Source organism: Hippocampus zosterae, chromosome 10, assembly GCF_025434085.1.
Source record: "Hippocampus zosterae strain Florida chromosome 10, ASM2543408v3, whole genome shotgun sequence".
In the NCBI taxonomy this organism is placed as follows: domain Eukaryota; kingdom Metazoa; phylum Chordata; class Actinopteri; order Syngnathiformes; family Syngnathidae; genus Hippocampus; species Hippocampus zosterae.
In genome coordinates, this window is record NC_067460.1 from 9,143,673 (window position 1) to 9,164,601 (window position 20,929).

The 20,929-nt window shown below is 44.1% G+C and overlaps 2 long non-coding RNA genes and 6 other non-coding genes across 8 annotated transcripts; all 8 read right to left on the bottom strand.

Annotated features, from left to right (window-relative positions):
- Positions 1 to 1,503: 1,503 nt before the first annotated feature.
- On the bottom strand, positions 1,504 to 1,667 carry LOC127609533 (U1 spliceosomal RNA). Its single transcript, XR_007964658.1, has one exon. It is a non-coding gene; the product is annotated as a U1 spliceosomal RNA (small nuclear RNA).
- Positions 1,668 to 2,522: 855 nt separating this feature from the next.
- Positions 2,523 to 2,712, bottom strand: LOC127609496 (U2 spliceosomal RNA). Its single transcript, XR_007964625.1, has one exon. It is a non-coding gene; the product is annotated as a U2 spliceosomal RNA (small nuclear RNA).
- Positions 2,713 to 6,395: 3,683 nt separating this feature from the next.
- Positions 6,396 to 18,032, bottom strand: LOC127609300 (uncharacterized). The gene is made up of 3 exons (XR_007964520.1): positions 17,908 to 18,032; positions 7,075 to 7,188; positions 6,396 to 6,973 (listed from the first exon to the last, which is right to left on the bottom strand). It is a non-coding gene; the product is annotated as an uncharacterized LOC127609300 (long non-coding RNA).
- Positions 8,035 to 8,198, bottom strand: LOC127609562 (U1 spliceosomal RNA). Its single transcript, XR_007964685.1, has one exon. It is a non-coding gene; the product is annotated as a U1 spliceosomal RNA (small nuclear RNA).
- On the bottom strand, positions 8,102 to 12,279 carry LOC127609324 (uncharacterized). Its single transcript, XR_007964542.1, has 2 exons — positions 12,207 to 12,279; positions 8,102 to 8,161 (listed from the first exon to the last, which is right to left on the bottom strand). It is a non-coding gene; the product is annotated as an uncharacterized LOC127609324 (long non-coding RNA).
- Positions 9,036 to 9,225, bottom strand: LOC127609487 (U2 spliceosomal RNA). Its single transcript, XR_007964616.1, has one exon. It is a non-coding gene; the product is annotated as a U2 spliceosomal RNA (small nuclear RNA).
- LOC127609561 (U1 spliceosomal RNA) lies at positions 12,080 to 12,243 on the bottom strand. Its single transcript, XR_007964684.1, has one exon. It is a non-coding gene; the product is annotated as a U1 spliceosomal RNA (small nuclear RNA).
- LOC127609498 (U2 spliceosomal RNA) lies at positions 13,083 to 13,272 on the bottom strand. The gene has a single exon (XR_007964627.1). It is a non-coding gene; the product is annotated as a U2 spliceosomal RNA (small nuclear RNA).
- Positions 18,033 to 20,929: the final 2,897 nt, after the last annotated feature.

Sequence of the window (20,929 nt, forward strand, 5' to 3'; positions counted from 1 at the left end):
TGTGTTCCCTACAATCTGCCAGTGGATCCTCAGCTTCTTGACGGGACGGACACAACAGGTGAGACTGGGAGCAACAACATCATCAACACGCACCACCAGCACTGGAGCCCCACAGGGATGTGTCCTCTCTCCACTGCTCTTCTCCCTCTACACAAACGACTGCACCTCAACAAATCCAGCTGTCAAACTCATAAAGTTCGCAGACGACACCACGGTCATCGGTCTTATCAAAGACGGCGACGAGTCTGCGTACCGCCAACAAGTGGAGCAGCTGGAGCTCTGGTGCAGACGACACAACCTCGGGCTGAACACGCTCAAGACTGTAGAGATGATCGTGGACTTCAGGAAACATTCTTCTCCACAGTTGCCCCTCACACTATCCAACTGCCCTGTGTCAACCGTCGAGACCTTCAAGTTCCTGGGAATCACAGTCTCCCAGGACATGAAGTGGGAAGTCAACACCATCTCCATCCTGAAAAGGGCCCAGCCGAGGATGTACTTCCTGAGGCTGCCGAGGAAGCACGGTCTGCCACAGGAGGTGCTACGACAGTTCTACACGGCATTCATCGAATCAATCCTGTGTTCTTCCATCACGGTTTGGTTTGGGGCCGCCACAAAAAAGGACAAAATACGACTTCAACGGACAGTTAGGACGGCGGAAAAAATCATTGGCACCGGCCTACCCACTCTTGAGGACTTGCACACTGCAAGGATCAAGACAAGGGCACGGAAAATACTCCTGGATCCCCCGCACCCTGCCCACCATCTTTTCCAGCTACTCCCCTCAGGCAGGCGCTACAGATCCATGCGCACCAAATCCAGCAGACACTTAAACAGCTTCTTCCCTCTAGCCATTAACTCCCTAAACAGTCACTGACGTGGTCACTCTCTTGTACTACAAATACTGCTACTGGTCACTCTAAAATGGTTCAATGATTTTCTGCACCAACTGTACAAACTGTCACCGTATTGTATTCTACCACTGATCACTTTAGCTCTGCTTGATACTTTGCACATTGTCTCACTTACATTACGAAATGCCCTTGCATACCTATTTGTCATGTCCTTGTTTACGATGATACTAATGCAGCGTGTTATACCGGAGACAAATTCCTTGTGTGTTCTACATACTTGTCCAATAAAGATGATTCGGATTCTCAACTGCTAGGTATTGTGGGTCAAGTATGTCCAATAGGAAAGCAGCAATGCAACGTACCCCATTTTCTGCTACCACAATGTTTTAGGTGGACAAATAACCCAATGAGGGATTTCCAGTGACGGAACATAAATGTAGCTGTTATTTTAATTTTGTGATGAAAAGCCATATTTGATCAACATTTGACAGAAAGACTGGAACTCATGCAGCTCTCCTCAACCCATTCACTATATCAGCACCAGCGCCATTTCAACTACTCCGCAACCTTTGTGTGAACTTTATTTGTTGTTAAACTTGTTCACAGAATTAAGATCACAATGATAACAATTTGCCATTGACCAGTGAATCAGGGGAGAGCGCGAACGCAGTCCCCCACTACCAGAAATTATGCAGTCGAGATTCCCACATTTGGGGAATTCGCAGGGGTCAGCACAGCCGGAGTGCAATGGCTGAGCCTCGCCCTGGGTGAACCACCTTCTTGATCATGGTATCTCCCCTGCCAGGTAAGTATGAGTTGTACAAGTCACCAGCCCACAGTCTTCAGCACACACACCATCTTCAGTCACGGGATCCTCTACCAAACGCACATAAACTCACTGGCTGAGGCAACATCCGTAGTACCTTTGGATTGTGTCATGAACTAACCCATTTTAAGTGAGGTCAAAAGAATTTGCAAAAACAATCCCATCATTCATTGCTTCTTTTCGCCCAAGAATGCAAAGCCAGAATCGTCCCTCCCCCCCAACAACTCAGTTTGTGTTTCTTTTTGTGGTCAGGAACAGAATTTAATGCTGCTGCCATCTCGCGGTGTTTGTAACACCAAACAATCTTTCGCGACACTTGATTTAAATACATTTTAGATGAGTCAACTACTAATATTTATTAGCACAGTATTAAAAAAATCTACATTCGGAAATGTACGTTTGAATCCTTATCCTTTTATATTGAGCTCTTTGATTGTTTTTATCTTGAAGGCAAAAAAAGAAAAAAATAATCCAGAAAATTTGAGAGACTTGCAACATTTTTAAAATCTCCGGGAAAAAGGACTAGCATTAAGGTTGATTGAGAATCATGTCAATCTCACAAGAGTTACTGCTTCAAAAAATTAGTTGATGGGAGACGCAACTTTCTTGGAATAGGTTCTACCCCACTGAAAAAGATTAACATTCACATTTCAGAAACTTAATCTTTCAAAGATGGATTTTTATCCATCTACAATAATGGACCACATTTTCAAGCTTCACCTTTGAAGTATCAAAACATAAAAAACTTTCATACCAATTCTGATATTACACTTCTAAGTGATGATTACAAGTATGGAAAGACAGCACTTATTTTCATAAGTAATATTGCTATTGACCATCAGAGGGTGTGCACCGTTCCTGGAGGTACTGCAATACCAGGTCGATGCGTGGAGTGGACGGAGCAAGCCCCTATTCCATCTCCCAGTTCCAAAAATCAATTTAATATATGGTCCCCGATAGAGGACGTATCAGATATTAAACTGATAAGAACAGATACTACACTTGATCTTAGCCAAAAGGCCGAGAAGCGATAACTCCGAACTGCCTCAAGGGACAATGTCATTCCCGACAGTGCTGGCTACAGTCATGGTGACAAAAGTCAAATCACCACAAACAAAACGCATTTACACACCAAACAACAATTACAAACAGTTAAGTGATAATGAGGCCAACTGTGTGGTTTGCTAGCCTGCAAATGAAACAAAAGTGAAGCAATACCGATCGGTCGCCCGTGCAGCATTGGGTCTTTCTGACCACAATTTAATCCACTTAATACCTACATACAGACAGAAAGTCAAATGTGCTAACCCGATTATTAAGACTGTGAAAAAATGGACAGATGAAGCAAAGCTAGCTCTACAAGAATGCTTAGATTGCACTGACTGGGGCGTCTTTGAAACTTCAACGGGCACACTGGATGAATACACAGACACTGTAACATCATACATCAGTTTCTGTGAGGACATGTGTGTACCAACGAAGTCCTTCCGCTCCTTCAACAATAACAAGCCATGGTTTACTCCCAAACTCAGGCAACTCAAGAAAGAGAAAGAGGCCGCATTTAGAAGTGGAGATCGGGCACTGTACAAACACGCCCGAAACCAATTGACAAAGGAAATTAACATCGCTAAGAGAAGCTATGCAGAGAGGCTGAAAAGACAGTTCTCTGCTAACGAGTCTGCATCTGTGTGGAATGGCCTGAAAGCAATCACTAACTATAGAATGCCATCCTCCCAAACAGTGGACAATAAGGGTCTTGCTAATGAACTAAACATGTTTTTCTGCCGATTTGAAAAGGACACTCCCATTTCCCACACACACCCACCTCTACCAGAAACTACTCTATCTACATCCCCCACACCCTCTTTTTCTCCACTACAAATCCACGAACAAGACGTGAGACGGCTCTTCAATCAGCAGAAGATCAAGAAAGCTGCGGGGCCCGACAAAGTGGCCCCCTCCTGCCTGAAAGTCTGCGCTGACCAGCTGGCTCCGGTCTTCACACAAATCTTCAACAGATCCCTGGAGCTGTGTGAGGTCCCATCCTGCTTCAAACAGTCTACCATCATCCCAGTTGCCAAGAAATCGGCAACATCGGAACTGAACGACTATAGGCCCGTCGCCCTGACGTCTGTGGTCATGAAGTCCTTTGAACGCCTTGTGCTGAACCACCTAAAGAACGTCACCGGACCCCTGCTGGACCCTCTCCAGTTTGCCTACCGGGCAAACGGTCTGTGGAAGACGCAGTCAACATAGGTCTGCACTACATCCTCGAGCACCTCGACAGCAGAGGGACCTACGCAATAATTCTGTTTGTGGATTTCAGCTCTGCATTCAACACCGTCATCCCAGAACTCCTCACTCCTAACTTCTCCACCTCGGTGTGTTCCCTACAATCTGCCAGTGGATCCTCAGCTTCTTGACGGGACGGGCACAACAGGTGAGACTGGGAGCAACAACATCATCAACACGCACCACCAGCACTGGAGCCCCACAGGGATGTGTCCTCTCTCCACTGCTCTTCTCCCTCTACACAAACGACTGCACCTCAACAAATCCAGCTGTCAAACTCATAAAGTTCGCAGACGACACCACGGTCATCGGTCTTATCAAAGACGGCGACGAGTCTGCGTACCGCCAACAAGTGGAGCAGCTGGAGCTCTGGTGCAGACGACACAACCTCGGGCTGAACACGCTCAAGACTGTAGAGATGATCGTGGACTTCAGGAAACATTCTTCTCCACAGTTGCCCCTCACACTATCCAACTGCCCTGTGTCAACCGTCGAGACCTTCAAGTTCCTGGGAATCACAGTCTCCCAGGACATGAAGTGGGAAGTCAACACCATCTCCATCCTGAAAAGGGCCCAGCCGAGGATGTACTTCCTGAGGCTGCCGAGGAAGCATGGTCTGCCACAGGAGGTGCTACGACAGTTCTACACGGCAGTCATCGAATCAATCCTGTGTTCTTCCATCACGGTTTGGTTTGGGGCCGCCACAAAAAAGGACAAAATACGACTTCAACGGACAGTTAGGACGGCGGAAAAAATCATTGGCACCGGCCTACCCACTCTTGAGGACTTGCACACTGCAAGGATCAAGACAAGGGCACGGAAAATACTCCTGGATCCCCCGCACCCTGCCCACCATCTTTTCCAGCTACTCCCCTCAGGCAGGCGCTACAGATCCATGCGCACCAAATCCAGCAGACACTTAAACAGCTTCTTCCCTCTAGCCATTAACTCCCTAAACAGTCACTGACGTGGTCACTCTCTTGTACTACAAATACTGCTACTGGTCACTCTAAAATGGTTCAATGATTTTCTGCACCAACTGTACAAACTGTCACCGTATTGTATTCTACCACTGATCACTTTAGCTCTGCTTGATACTTTGCACATTGTCTCACTTACATTACGAAATGCCCTTGCATACCTATTTGTCATGTCCTTGTTTACGATGATACTAATGCAGCGTGTTATACCGGAGACAAATTCTTTGTGTGTTCTACATACTTGTCCAATAAAGATGATTCGGATTCTCAACTGCTAGGTATTGTGGGTCAAGTATGTCCAATAGGAAAGCAGCAATGCAACGTACCCCATTTTCTGCTACCACAATGTTTTAGGTGGACAAATAACCCAATGAGGGATTTCCAGTGACGGAACATAAATGTAGCTGTTATTTTAATTTTGTGATGAAAAGCCATATTTGATCAACATTTGACAGAAAGACTGGAACTCATGCAGCTCTCCTCAACCCACTCACTATATCAGCACCAGCGCCATTTCAACTACTCCGCAACCTTTGTGTTAGTGATGGGTCCATGAGGCCTCATGAGGCGTGTCGACACACTGACACACTGTGTTGATACTGTGCTGATACTGTGTCACTGACCACTGCCACCTGCTGGACCTTCAAGATCCCTGCATCCAACCCACTCAACAGACTGAACTGACTGATAATTTTTTTGTATATTGAACATATAATATAATATACAATTCGGTAATAAATTGGCAAAAAGTGAATGTAAGATATAAAAAAAGGAAAAGAAAATAGTCATCATCACAAATATGTGTTCAAAGGAGTAGAAAGAAGTAAAAAAAACCCTAGAGTACTACCCCTTCTTATATATGAATTGATCATTTTTCAAAATAGAAAAGAAAGTCTACATATCAACAAATGCTTTTACCCTTATGTATGCTGTACTTATACATTTTTACAACTTTAGGTTTGTATATACAGTACATACTCATTGGAGCACAAGTATGTCGATTTTCTCATATTCATAATGGATGCTACATTTCATTAATATATTAAATAATCTCATCAATGTATTGCTATATTTCATGGGTGTATCGAATTTATTAGCTTAATTCTGATTTGTGTAGTTGTCTTGTACTACTCTCAAATTCATTTTTAATCTCAGCAAGAGAGTTACTCATTTTACTGGTCCGTTTCAGAATCATTCCACAGATTTACACCTATTACAGATACACTCCTTTGCGTGATGTTTGTTCGTGTTTTGGATTCTTCTGTATAGGTTAGTACCCCTTAAATTATGACAACTTTCTCGAATTTTAAAAAGCTTCTGGATGTTTTGGCAAAGGAGGTTATCGTGTGCTTTGTACATTGATTGGGCGATTTTGAAGTCAACCAGGTCATGAGATTTCATTGTTTAATTTGATAAACAGTGGATTTGTGGATTCCGTCTATTTGGAGCCAGTGATTGTTTTAAAACTACAATACAAAGCAATCAGAACAGTGTTTTACTGGCATTTCCCCATATTTCCACACAATAGGTCAAATATGGAAGTAATAAAAGTGTGTACAAGGATTTCTTATTCAGCACATCCTTAGTTTTGGGAGGATCCCTATGGTTTGGGATATTTTTCTTTTATTATCTATTATGTAGCTGCCAGCACGGTTTTGCATCTACAACTGTTCCAAGACATTTTCATAAGGTCATTCATCGATTTGATGAAGTGTATACTATATCATTCACATCCATGCATTCATTCATTTTGCAACATTCAATGTGTTCAAATAATGTGAAGATCATTTGAATGAGGATGCTTGTGGGCTTTGATTTCACATGTTTATTGTGAAAAATAAGATGCTCCAATGTTTTAAACTTCAGCCTGTTGAGTCTTTTACAAGCAATTTCTCCTGCTGTGAAGAACACACGCTCACAAGGGATGGATGTGGCTGGCGTACAAAGGAACTCCTTTGCGAGGTGGGAGAGGTTTGGGAAAGAAGTGTGTTGGTCCTTCCAGTACAGCTGCTTCCTGGAACCTTGATTGTCAAACATGGAGTGGAGAGTCAACCAATAATTACTGATTGTCAATTAATCATCAACATAGCAACCGTGAAAAGATGAGTGAACGTTTGTATACCTGGCGTAATACCGGGTGTATCGCGAACTTCATTCTCATGCTTGGCCCGATAATGCCTCAGCATGGTGGAGGTGCTTCTGTTGGCGAATTGACTTGGCAAATTCGACATTTCACCTGTAATGAAATGTGAATAAGAAGTAACTAAGAGTTACCTTGAAGTGTATTCGGATTAGAATGGTACAACACGTCAATAATCTGAGAGGCACTCGGCGAGTGCCTCTCGCCGAGAGGCTCTCGGCGACAGAAGGCGATTTGAATAAATAAATAAATAATACCTTATTCTCCAGGACATCAAAATTGTCCCACACGGCGGATGATTTGCGTCTCTGCTCCATAATCGGCAAGGAAGGCAAGGCACGAACACTAAGTCTGCACTGACACGAGCTTCGACAAGCGAGCGTGAGTGAGGTCTGGCTTGTTTCGGCAGGTGTTCCTTATAAACACTGTGTGGCGGGCTTTTGCTGCGTCAACGCCCTCTGCACCGAGTCGACGCCCCCTGGACTAAGTGGCGCAGCCTGTACTGTGCCAAGCAGCCGATGCAGGTGCAGTTCACGTGTCAATTAGCAGCCTGGACTGTGTCAACGCAGCCGATGTGTCAATTAGCAGCCTGGACTGTGTCAACACAGTCGATGTGTCAATTAGCAGCCTGGACTGTGTCAACGCAGCCGGTGTGTCAATTAGAAGCCTGGACTGTGTCAACGCAGTTCACGTGTCAATCACGTGACGTAATGAGCCAGCACATGCATCGACACGTGGTTTGCTCTGTGAGCCCGGCGCATGTGGTTTGCTCTGTGAGCCCGGCGCATGAGTCAATGTGTGGTTTGCTCTGTGAGCCCGGCGCATGAGTCAATGCATCGGTGTCGCTGGACCCATCACTACTTTGTGTGAACCTTATTTGTTGTCAAACTTGTTCACAAAATTAAGATCACAATGATAACAATTTGCCATTGACCAGTGAATCAGGGGAGAGCGCGAACGCAGTCCCCCACTACCAGAAATTATGCAGTCAAGATTCCCACATTTGGGGAATTCGCAGGGGTCAGCACAGCCGGAGTGCAATGGCTGAGCCTCACCCTGGGTGAACCACCTTCTTGATCACGGTATCTCCCCTGCCAGGTAAGTATGAGTTTTACAAGTCACCAGCCCAAACTCTTCAGCACACACACCATCTTCAGTCACGGGATCCTCTACCAAACGCACATAAACTCACTGGCTGAGGCAACATCCGTAGTACCTTTGGATTGTGTCATGAACTAACCCATTTTAAGTGAGGTCAAAAGAATTTGCAAAAACAATCCCATCATTCATTGCTTCTTTTCGCCCAAGAATGCAAAGCCAGAATCGTCCCTCCCCACAACAACTCACTTTGTGTTTCTTTTTGTGGTCAGGAACAGAATTTAATGCTGCTGCCATCTCGCGGTGTTTGTAACACCAAACAATCTTTCGCGACACTTGATTTAAATACATTTTAGATGAGTCAACTACTAATATTTATTAGCACAGTATTAAAAAAATCTACATTCGGAAATGTACGTTTGAATCCTTATCCTTTTATACTGAGCTCTTTGATTGTTTTTATCTTGAAGGCAAAAAAAGAAAAAAATAATCCAGAAAATTTGAGAGACTTGCAACATTTTTAAAAACTCCGAGAAAAAGGACTAGCATTAAGGTTGATTGAGAATCATGTCAATCTCACAAGAGTTACTGCTTCAAAAAATTAGTTGATGGGAGACGCAACTTTCTTGGAATAGGTTCTACCCCACTGAAAAAGATTAACATTCACATTTCAGAAACTTAATCTTTCAAAGATGGATTTTTATCCATCTACAATAATGGACCACATTTACAAGCTTCACCTTTGAAGTATCAAAACAAAAAACTTTCATACCAACTCTGATGATGATTACAAGTATGGAAAGACAGCACTTATTTTCGTAAGTAGTATTGCTATTGACCATCAGAGGGTGTGCACCATTCCTGGAGGTACTGCAATACCAGGTCGATGCGTGGAGTGGACGGAGCAAGCCCCTATTCCATCTCCCAGTTCCAAAAATCAATTTAATATATGGTCCCCGATAGGGGACGTATCAGATATTAAACTGATAAGAACAGATACTACACTTGATCTTAGCCAAAAGGCCGAGAAGCGATAACTCCGAACTGCCTCAAGGGACAATGTCATTCCCGACAGTGCTGGCTACAGTCATGGTGACAAAAGTCAAATCACCACAAACAAAACGCATTTACACGCCAAACAACAATTACAAACAGTTAAGTGATAATGAGGCCAACTGTGTGGTTTGCTAGCCTGCAAATGAAACAAAAGTGAAGCAATACCGATCGGTCGCCCGTGCAGCATTGGGTCTTTCTGACCACAATTTAATCCACTTAATACCTACATACAGACAGAAAGTCAAATGTGCTAACCCGATTATTAAGACTGTGAAAAAATGGACAGATGAAGCAAAGCTAGCTCTACAAGAATGCTTAGATTGCACTGACTGGGGTGTCTTTGAAACTTCAACGGGCACACTGGATGAATACACAGACACTGTAACATCATACATCAGTTTCTGTGAGGACATGTGTGTACCAACGAAGTCCTTCCGCTCCTTCAACAATAACAAGCCATGGTTTACTCCCAAACTCAGGCAACTCAAGAAAGAGAAAGAGGCCGCATTTAGAAGTGGAGATCGGGCACTGTACAAACACGCCCGAAACCAATTGACAAAGGAAATTAACATCGCTAAGAGAAGCTATGCAGAGAGGCTGAAAAGACAGTTCTCTGCTAACGACTCTGCATCTGTGTGGAATGGCCTGAAAGCAATCACTAACTATAGAATGCCATCCTCCCAAACAGTGGACAATAAGGGTCTTGCTAATGAACTAAACATGTTTTTCTGCCGATTTGAAAAGGACACTCCCATTTCCCACACACACCCACCTCTACCAGAAACTACTCTATCTACATCCCCCACACCCTCTTTTTCTCCACTACAAATCCACGAACAAGACGTGAGACGGCTCTTCAATCAGCAGAAGATCAAGAAAGCTGTGGGGCCCGACAAAGTGGCCCCCTCCTGCCTGAAAGTCTGCGCTGACCAGCTGGCTCCGGTCTTCACACAAATCTTCAACAGATCCCTGGAGCTGTGTGAGGTCCCATCCTGCTTCAAACAGTCTACCATCATCCCAGTTGCCAAGAAATCGGCAACATCGGAACTGAACGACTATAGGCCCGTCGCCCTGACGTCTGTGGTCATGAAGTCCTTTGAACGCCTTGTGCTGAACCACCTAAAGAACGTCACCGGACCCCTGCTGGACCCTCTCCAGTTTGCCTACCGGGCAAACGGTCTGTGGAAGACGCAGTCAACATAGGTCTGCACTACATCCTCGAGCACCTCGACAGCAGAGGGACCTACGCAATAATTCTGTTTGTGGATTTCAGCTCTGCATTCAACACCGTCATCCCGGAACTCCTCACTCCTAACTTCTCCACCTCGGTGTGTTCCCTACAATCTGCCAGTGGATCCTCAGCTTCTTGACGGGACGGACACAACAGGTGAGACTGGTAGCAACAACATCATCAACACGCACCACCAGCACTGGAGCCCCACAAGGATGTGTCCTCTCTCCACTGCTCTTCTCCCTCTACACAAACGACTGCACCTCAACAAATCCAGCTGTCAAACTCATAAAGTTCGCAGACGACACCACGGTCATCGGTCTTATCAAAGACGGCGACGAGTCTGCGTACCGCCAACAAGTGGAGCAGCTGGAGCTCTGGTGCAGACGACACAAACCTCGGGCTGAACACGCTCAAGACTGTAGAGATGATCGTGGACTTCAGGAAACATTCTTCTCCACAGTTGCCCCTCACACTATCCAACTGCCCTGTGTCAACCGTCGAGACCTTCAAGTTCCTGGGAATCACAGTCTCCCAGGACATGAAGTGGGAAGTCAACACCATCTCCATCCTGAAAAGGGCCCAGCCGAGGATGTACTTCCTGAGGCTGCCGAGGAAGCATGGTCTGCCACAGGAGGTGCTACGACAGTTCTACACGGCAGTCATCGAATCAATCCTGTGTTCTTCCATCACGGTTTGGTTTGGGGCCGCCACAAAAAAGGACAAAATACGACTTCAACGGACAGTTAGGACGGTGGAAAAAATCATTGGCACCGGCCTACCCACTCTTGAGGACTTGCACACTGCAAGGATCAAGACAAGGGCACGGAAAATACTCCTGGATCCCCCGCACCCTGCCCACCATCTTTTCCAGCTACTCCCCTCAGGCAGGCGCTACAGATCCATGCGCACCAAATCCAGCAGACACTTAAACAGCTTCTTCCCTCTAGCCATTAACTCCCTAAACAGTCACTGACGTGGTCACTCTCTTGTACTACAAATACTGCTACTGGTCACTCTAAAATGGTTCAATGATTTTCTGCACCAACTGTACAAACTGTCACCGTATTGTATTCTACCACTGATCACTTTAGCTCTGCTTGATACTTTGCACATTGTCTCACTTACATTACGAAATGCCCTTGCATACCTATTTGTCATGTCCTTGTTTACGATGATACTAATGCAGCGTGTTATACCGGAGACAAATTCCTTGTGTGTTCTACATACTTGGCCAATAAAGATGATTTGGATTCTCAACTGCTAGGTATTGTGGGTCAAGTATGTCCAATAGGAAAGCAGCAATGCAACGTACCCCATTTTCTGCTACCACAATGTTTTAGGTGGACAAATAACCCAATGAGGGATTTCCAGTGACGGAACATAAATGTAGCTGTTATTTTAATTTTGTGATGAAAAGACATATTTGATCAACATTTGACAGAAAGACTGGAACTCATGCAGCTCTCCTCAACCCATTCACTATATCAGCACCAGCGCCATTTCAACTACTCCGCAACCTTTGTGTGAACCTTATTTGTTGTCAAACTTGTTCACAGAATTAAGATCACAATGATAACAATTTGCCATTGACCAGTGAATCAGGGGAGAGCGCGAACGCAGTCCCCCACTACCAGAAATTATGCAGTCGAGATTCCCACATTGGGGGAGTTCGCAGGGGTCAGCACAGCCGTAGTGCAATGGCTGAGCCTCGCCCTGGGGGAACCACCTTCTTGATCATGGTATCTCCCCTGCCAGGTAAGTATGAGTTGTACAAGTCACCAGCCCACAGTCTTCAGCACACACACCATCTTCAGTCACGGGATCCTCTACCAAACGCACATAAACTCACTGGCTGAGGCAACATCCGTAGTACCTTTGGATTGTGTCATGAACTAACCCATTTTAAGTGAGGTCAAAAGAATTTGCAAAAACAATCCCATCATTCATTGCTTTTTTTCGCCCAAGAATGCAAAGCCAGAATCGTCCCTCCCCACAACAACTCACTTTGTGTTTCTTTTTGTGGTCAGGAACAGAATCTAATGCTGCTGCCATCTCGCGGTGTTTGTAACACCAAACAATCTTTCGCGACACTTGATTTAAATACATTTTAGATGAGTCAACTACTAATATTTATTAGCACAGTATTAAAAAAATCTACATTCGGAAATGTACGTTTGAATCCTTATCCTTTTATACTGAGCTCTTTGATTGTTTTTATCTTGAAGGCAAAAAAAGAAAAAAATAATCCAGAAAATTTTAGAGACTTGCAACATTTTTAAAAACTCAGAGAAAAAGGACTAGCATTAAGGTTGATTGAGAATCATGTCAATCTCACAAGAGTTACTGCTTCAAAAAATTAGTTGATGGGAGACGCAACTTTCTTGGAATAGGTTCTACCCCACTGAAAAAGATTAACATTCACATTTCAGAAACTTAATCTTTCAAAGATGGATTTTTATCCATCTACAATAATGGACCACATTTACAAGCTTCACCTTTGAAGTATCAAAACATAAAAAACTTTCATACCAACTCTGATGATGATTACAAGTATGGAAAGACAGCACTTATTTTCGTAAGTAGTATTGCTATTGACCATCAGAGGGTGTGCACCGTTCCTGGAGATACTGCAATACCAGGTCGATGCGTGGAGTGGACGGAGCAAGCCCCTATTCCATCTCCCAGTTCCAAAAATCAATTTAATATATGGTCCCCGAAAGGGGACGTATCAGATATTAAACTGATAAGAACAGATACTACACTTGATCTTAGCCAAAAGGCCGAGAAGCGATAACTCCGAACTGCCTCAAGGGACAATGTCATTCCCGACAGTGCTGGCTACAGTCATGGTGACAAAAGTCAAATCACCACAAACAAAACGCATTTACACGCCAAACAACAATTACAAACAGTTAAGTGATAATGAGGCCAACTGTGTGGTTTGCTAGCCTGCAAATGAAACAAAAGTGAAGCAATACCGATCGGTCGCCCGTGCAGCATTGGGTCTTTCTGACCACAATTTAATCCACTTAATACCTTCATACAGACAGAAAGTCAAATGTGCTAACCCGATTATTAAGACTGTGAAAAAATGGACAGATGAAGCAAAGCTAGCTCTACAAGAATGCTTAGATTGCACTGACTGGGGCGTCTTTGAAACTTCAACGGGCACACTGGATGAATACACAGACACTGTAACATCATACATCAGTTTCTGTGAGGACATGTGTGTACCAACGAAGTCCTTCCGCTCCTTCAACAATAACAAGCCATGCTTTACTCCCAAACTCAGGCAACTCAAGAAAGAGAAAGAGGCCGCATTTAGAAGTGGAGATCGGGCACTGTACAAACACGCCCGAAACCAATTGACAAAGGAAATTAACATCGCTAAGAGAAGCTATGCAGAGAGGCTGAAAAGACAGTTCTCTGCTAACGACTCTGCATCTGTGTGGAATGGCCTGAAAGCAATCACTAACTATAGAATGCCATCCTCCCAAACAGTGGACAATAAGGGTCTTGCTAATGAACTAAACATGTTTTTCTGCCGATTTGAAAAGGACACTCCCATTTCCCACACACACCCACCTCTACCAGAAACTACTCTATCTACATCCCCCACACCCTCTTTTTCTCCACTACAAATCCACGAACAAGACGTGAGACGGCTCTTCAATCAGCAGAAGATCAAGAAAGCTGCGGGGCCCGACAAAGTGGCCCCCTCCTGCCTGAAAGTCTGCGCTGACCAGCTGGCTCCGGTCTTCACACAAATCTTCAACAGATCCCTGGAGCTGTGTGAGGTCCCATCCTGCTTCAAACAGTCTACCATCATCCCAGTTGCCAAGAAATCGGCAACATCGGAACTGAACGACTATAGGCCCGTCGCCCTGACGTCTGTGGTCATGAAGTCCTTTGAACGCCTTGTGCTGAACCACCTAAAGAACGTCACCGGACCCCTGCTGGACCCTCTCCAGTTTGCCTACCGGGCAAACGGTCTGTGGAAGACGCAGTCAACATAGGTCTGCACTACATCCTCGAGCACCTCGACAGCAGAGGGACCTACGCAATAATTCTGTTTGTGGATTTCAGCTCTGCATTCAACACCGTCATCCCGGAACTCCTCACTCCTAACTTCTCCACCTCGGTGTGTTCCCTACAATCTGCCAGTGGATCCTCAGCTTCTTGACGGGACGGACACAACAGGTGAGACTGGGAGCAACAACATCATCAACACGCACCACCAGCACTGGAGCCCCACAGGGATGTGTCCTCTCTCCACTGCTCTTCTCCCTCTACACAAACGACTGCACCTCAACAAATCCAGCTGTCAAACTCATAAAGTTCGCAGACGACACCACGGTCATCGGTCTTATCAAAGACGGCGACGAGTCTGCGTACCGCCAACAAGTGGAGCAGCTGGAGCTCTGGTGCAGACGACACAACCTCGGGCTGAACACGCTCAAGACTGTAGAGATGATCGTGGACTTCAGGAAACATTCTTCTCCACAGTTGCCCCTCACACTATCCAACTGCCCTGTGTCAACCGTCGAGACCTTCAAGTTCCTGGGAATCACAGTCTCCCAGGACATGAAGTGGGAAGTCAACACCATCTCCATCCTGAAAAGGGCCCAGCCGAGGATGTACTTCCTGAGGCTGCCGAGGAAGCATGGTCTGCCACAGGAGGTGCTACGACAGTTCTACACGGCAGTCATCGAATCAATCCTGTGTTCTTCCATCACGGTTTGGTTTGGGGCCGCCACAAAAAAGGACAAAATACGACTTCAACGGACAGTTAGGACGGCGGAAAAAATCATTGGCACCGGCCTACCCACTCTTGAGGACTTGCACACTGCAAGGATCAAGACAAGGGCACGGAAAATACTCCTGGATCCCCCGCACCCTGCCCACCATCTTTTCCAGCTACTCCCCTCAGGCAGGCGCTACAGATCCATGCGCACCAAATCCAGCAGACACTTAAACAGCTTCTTCCCTCTAGCCATTAACTCCCTAAACAGTCACTGACGTGGTCACTCTCTTGTACTACAAATACTGCTACTGGTCACTCTAAAATGGTTCAATGATTTTCTGCACCAACTGTACAAACTGTCACCGTATTGTATTCTACCACTGATCACTTTAGCTCTGCTTGATACTTTGCACATTGTCTCACTTACATTACGAAATGCCCTTGCATACCTATTTGTCATGTCCTTGTTTACGATGATACTAATGCAGCGTGTTATACCGGAGACAAATTCTTTGTGTGTTCTACATACTTGTCCAATAAAGATGATTCGGATTCTCAACTGCTAGGTATTGTGGGTCAAGTATGTCCAATAGGAAAGCAGCAATGCAACGTACCCCATTTTCTGCTACCACAATGTTTTAGGTGGACAAATAACCCAATGAGGGATTTCCAGTGACGGAACATAAATGTAGCTGTTATTTTAATTTTGTGATGAAAAGCCATATTTGATCAACATTTGACAGAAAGACTGGAACTCATGCAGCTCTCCTCAACCCACTCACTATATCAGCACCAGCGCCATTTCAACTACTCCGCAACCTTTGTGTTAGTGATGGGTCCATGAGGCCTCATGAGGCGTGTCGACACACTGACACACTGTGTTGATACTGTGCTGATACTGTGTCACTGACCACTGCCACCTGCTGGACCTTCAAGATCCCTGCATCCAACCCACTCAACAGACTGAACTGACTGATAATTTTTTTGTATATTGAACATATAATATAATATACAATTCGGTAATAAATTGGCAAAAAGTGAATGTAAGATATAAAAAAAGGAAAAGAAAATAGTCATCATCACAAATATGTGTTCAAAGGAGTAGAAAGAAGTAAAAAAAACCCTAGAGTCCTACCCCTTCATATATATGAATTGATCATTTTTCAAAATAGAAAAGAAAGTCTACATATCAACAAATGCTTTTACCCTTATGTATGCTGTACTTATACATTTTTACAACTTTAGGTTTGTATATACAGTACATACTCATTGGAGCACAAGTATATGTCGATTTTCTCATATTCATAATGGATGCTACATTTCATTAATATATTAAATAATCTCATCAATGTATTCCTGATGTATTGCTATATTTCATGGGTGTATCGAATTTATTAGCTTAATTCTGATTTGTGTAGTTGTCTTGTACTACTCTCAAATTCATTTTTAATCTCAGCAAGAGAGTTACTCATTTTACTGGTCCGTTTCAGAATCATTCCACAGATTTACACCTATTACAGATACACTCCTTTGCGTGATGTTTGTTCGTGTTTTGGATTTTTCTGTATACGTTAGTACCCCTTAAATTATGACAACTTTCTCGAATTTTAAAAAGCTTCTGGATGTTTTGGCAAAGGAGGTTATTGTGTGCTTTGTACATTAATTGGGCGATTCTGAAGTCAACCAGGTCATGAGATTTCATTGTTTAATTTGATAAACAGTAGATTTGTGGGTTCCGTCTTTTTGGAGCCAGTAATTGTTCTGATTGCTTTGTATTGTAGTTTTAAAACAGTGTTTTACTGGCATTTCCCCATATTTCCACACAATAGGTCAAATATGGAAGTAATAAAAGTGTGTACAAGGATTTCTTATTCAGCACATCCTTAGTTTTGGGAGGATCCCTATGGTTTGGGATATTTTTCTTTTATTATCTATTATGTAGCTGCCAGCACGGTTTTGCATCTACAACTGTTCCAAGACATTTTCATAAGGTCATTCATCGATTTGATGAAGTGTATACAATATCATTCACATCCATGCATTCATTTTGCAACATTCAATGTGTTCAAATAATGTGAAGATCATTTGAATGAGGATGCTTGTGGGCTTTGATTTCACATTTTTATTGAGAAAAATAAGATGCTCCAATGTTTTAAACTTCAGCCTGTTGCGTCTTTTACAAGCAATTTCTCCTGCTGTGAAGAACACACGCTCACAAGGAACGGATGTGGCTGGCGTACAAAGGAACTCCTTTGCGAGGTGGGAGAGGTTTGGGAAAGAAGTGTGTTGGTCCTTCCAGTACAGCTGCTTCCTGGAACCTTAATTGTCAAACATGGAGTGGAGAGTCAACCAATAATTACTGATTGTCAATTAATCATCAACATAGCAACCGTGAAAAGATGAGTGAACGTTTGTATACCTGGCGTAATACCGGGCGTATCGCGAACTTCATTCTCATGCTTGGCCCGATAATGCCTCAGCATGGTGGAGGTGCTTCTGTTGGCGAATTGACTTGACAAATTCGACATTTCACCTGTAATGAAATGTGAATAAGAAGTAACTAAGAGTTACCTTGAAATGTATTCGGATTAGAATGGTACAACACGTCAATAATCTGAGAGGCACTCGGCGCCGAGAGGCTCTCGGCGACAGAAGGCGATTTGAATAAATAAATAAATAATACCTTATTCTCCAGGACATCAAAATGGTCCCACACGGCGGATGATTTGCGTCTCTGCTCCATAATCGGCAAGGAAGGCAAGGCACGAAAACGAAGTCTGCACTGACACGAGCTTCGACAAGCGAGCGTGAGTGAGGTCTGGCTTGTTTCGGCAGGTGTTCCTTATAAACACTGTGTGGCGGGCTTTTGCTGCGTCAACGCCCTCTGCACTGAGTCGACGCCCCCTGGACTAAGTGGCGCAGCCTGTACTGTGCCAAGCAGCTGATGCAGTCTAAACTGCACCGGTGCAGTTCACGTGTCAATTAGCAGCCTGGACTGTGTCAACGCAGCCGATGTGTCAATTAGCAGCCTGGACTGTGTCAACACAGCCGGTGTGTCAATTAGCAGCCTGGACTGTGTCAACGCAGCCGGTGTGTCAATTAGAAGCCTGGACTGTGTCAACGCAGTTCACGTGTCAATCACGTGACGTAATGAGCCAGCACATGCATCGACACGTGGTTTGCTCTGTGAGCCCGGCGCATGTGTCAATGCATCGGTGTCACTGGACCCATCACTATTGTCAACAAATAATGTTCTCACAAACTCACGCAGAAGTTGCGGGGAAGTTGAAATGGCACTGGTATAGTGATCGGGATTCCGGCTCCTTTTAGAGAGCCGGCTCTTTTGGCTCTGCTCCCTAAAAAGAGCCGGCTCTTTCGTCTCCCAAATGGCTCCTCAGTTTTTTTGTTGCTTAAATTAATTTAATAACAAAAATAACGTAATATTATATGTAAAATGAAGTACTAATGCAAAAAAAATATATACATTATATCAAATATTTATTATTTATATGACTTTATTTATATTCTTCTGAACATACTCAACATGGAGTGCTACAAAAATAAAAACAAAGTACAAAGACCCATCTCAAAACAAGGTCGTCAAAAAGTTCCAATCTCTGAATGTGTATATTTATAAGCTTTTAACTATTTAAAGTAAAACAACATAAGTAAGATTTGAAAACCACACAACAAATTATAAATTAAAATTTGTAAGAAAAAAGCAGCATCCAGGTAAAGGTTTTAGCTTGTCTTTAGCGAAGATTGGCATGAAGAAAAACCAAGTGCCTCAGCTTTGAGGGGTTGATCCTCTTTCTCCTCTCTGCTAATATTTGCCCTGTTTTGGAGAAGATTCTCTGAGGGGACAGATGTTGCGACAACACAGAGCCAACACAAAATGGATGAAAATCCCTTGCAATCATTTTACCCAGTTCCTCATCAATTGTGTTCTGTTTTGCTGGTTTTATAGCTTTTTGCATAAAGTGGCTCATAGAGCTCTAGGGTTGTACAGTTGTGACATTGCAGTAGCAGCAACAGTTGCAGACACACTAGCACCTTCATTAATAACTGGTTCCCTTGCTTGTCTTTTCTCTTCAAATTGTACTGATGGGTGGATAGTTCTGATGTGCCTGTACAGGTTATTTGTGGAGCCTGATCTATGGGATATTTTAACCTTGCACAGTCTACACCCCCTTCCTCAACTGGCGGACCGCGATCCACGACCGGACCACAGACCTCCTCTGTCCGGGCCGCCGACCTCCTCTGTCCGGACCGCCGACCTCCTCTGTCCGGGCCTCCTCTGTCCGGACCCTCGGCAAATTGTATAAAATAATTTATAAATTGATTTTTACGTTATACATTTTATATTTGTGGACTATAATCTGCGCATTACCGCGATCGCTTGTTAAAATTATCCGTTGTATTCTTTGCGTGCACTAACGTATGTAATGCAGAGGACCGCGGCAGCGCGACTTTGTGTGTATGTTTGACTCACTCGAGACCTTGCCTGAGCAGGGCATGTCGGCGATAACGATGCGCTGATTGGCTCCTCTGAACTTAAGGTGTGTCCATACATAAACGTAAGCATATACGATGCGCTGATTGGCTCCTCTGAACTTAAGGTGTGCCCATACATAAGCGTCACGCATTCAAAATGGATGAATGTGTCAGGAAACAGACGCACGCGCGACGCCACAGTGTGCTCACAGCTTCAGCCAAGGAGAGCCGCACACAGACAATTAGACAAAACGAATCGCGGGAGGTTTCGATTGTGTGCAGTTCTGCTGCCGTCTACTTTGCAGCTGTTTAATAGCAGAACACCGCAACATGGTAAATGAACATCCCAATGGCGTCCTCAAATAATATTTGCATGCCTCAGACATTGCATTCACCTATAGTGGAAGAAAAGGACTGCACATTCCTGTGCTCCCTTGTGTCAGTATTTAAAATGTTTCTTAACTCCTCTTCTGATATGTTTTTAAGTGATTTCAGAAGGGATGTGAAAAGGGGAATTGTACAAATGAAAAGGATATTTTTGTTTTTATGTTTAGTATTTATTTTGGTAAAATTAGTATTTTGTTTTTGTTAAATTAATGGGAAAATTACAACTACTGTTTAACAAAGTTAAAATAAAAATGTCTTATTTCCCTAAAAGGACTATTTCTATTATTAAGCAGGCACAACTTAACAAAATAAAAGAGTTCCTGTGCCTCAACACAATACCCCTCGTTATTTGCTGTGTACTGGCAAAGTGAATAATTGTTATTTTCATGCACCCCATTATTGGTTGGTTGTGAGGAGTGTTGATTTGTATAAGCTTAGCTTGACCATACTAAATGGGCATATTGCCCTGCTCCCCATGACCGCTGTGCATGGGACCGGACCTTGGTCTTATTAAAAAAAAAAAAAAAAGTGGACCGACCGCATTTCTAGTTGAGGACCACTGGTCTACACGCTGCCTTTGAACTATCAATTAAATTGAAATGAGTCCATATTTCCCTGCGTTTCCTATCCATTTTCTCACCTTTCCACTTTCCACCGTGTTGTTTTTTTTCACTAACTAGCTCTCTCGTCTCTTCGTCTGTCTTGTTCGCGTGCTGCTCAGTGTGCTGCTGTGTGTGACTCTTCTCTAACCCCTCCCCCTTCTCTAAACTGCAGCGCGCGCGCGCGTGTGTGTGTGTGTGCGCGTGTGCGTGCGTGTGCGCGTG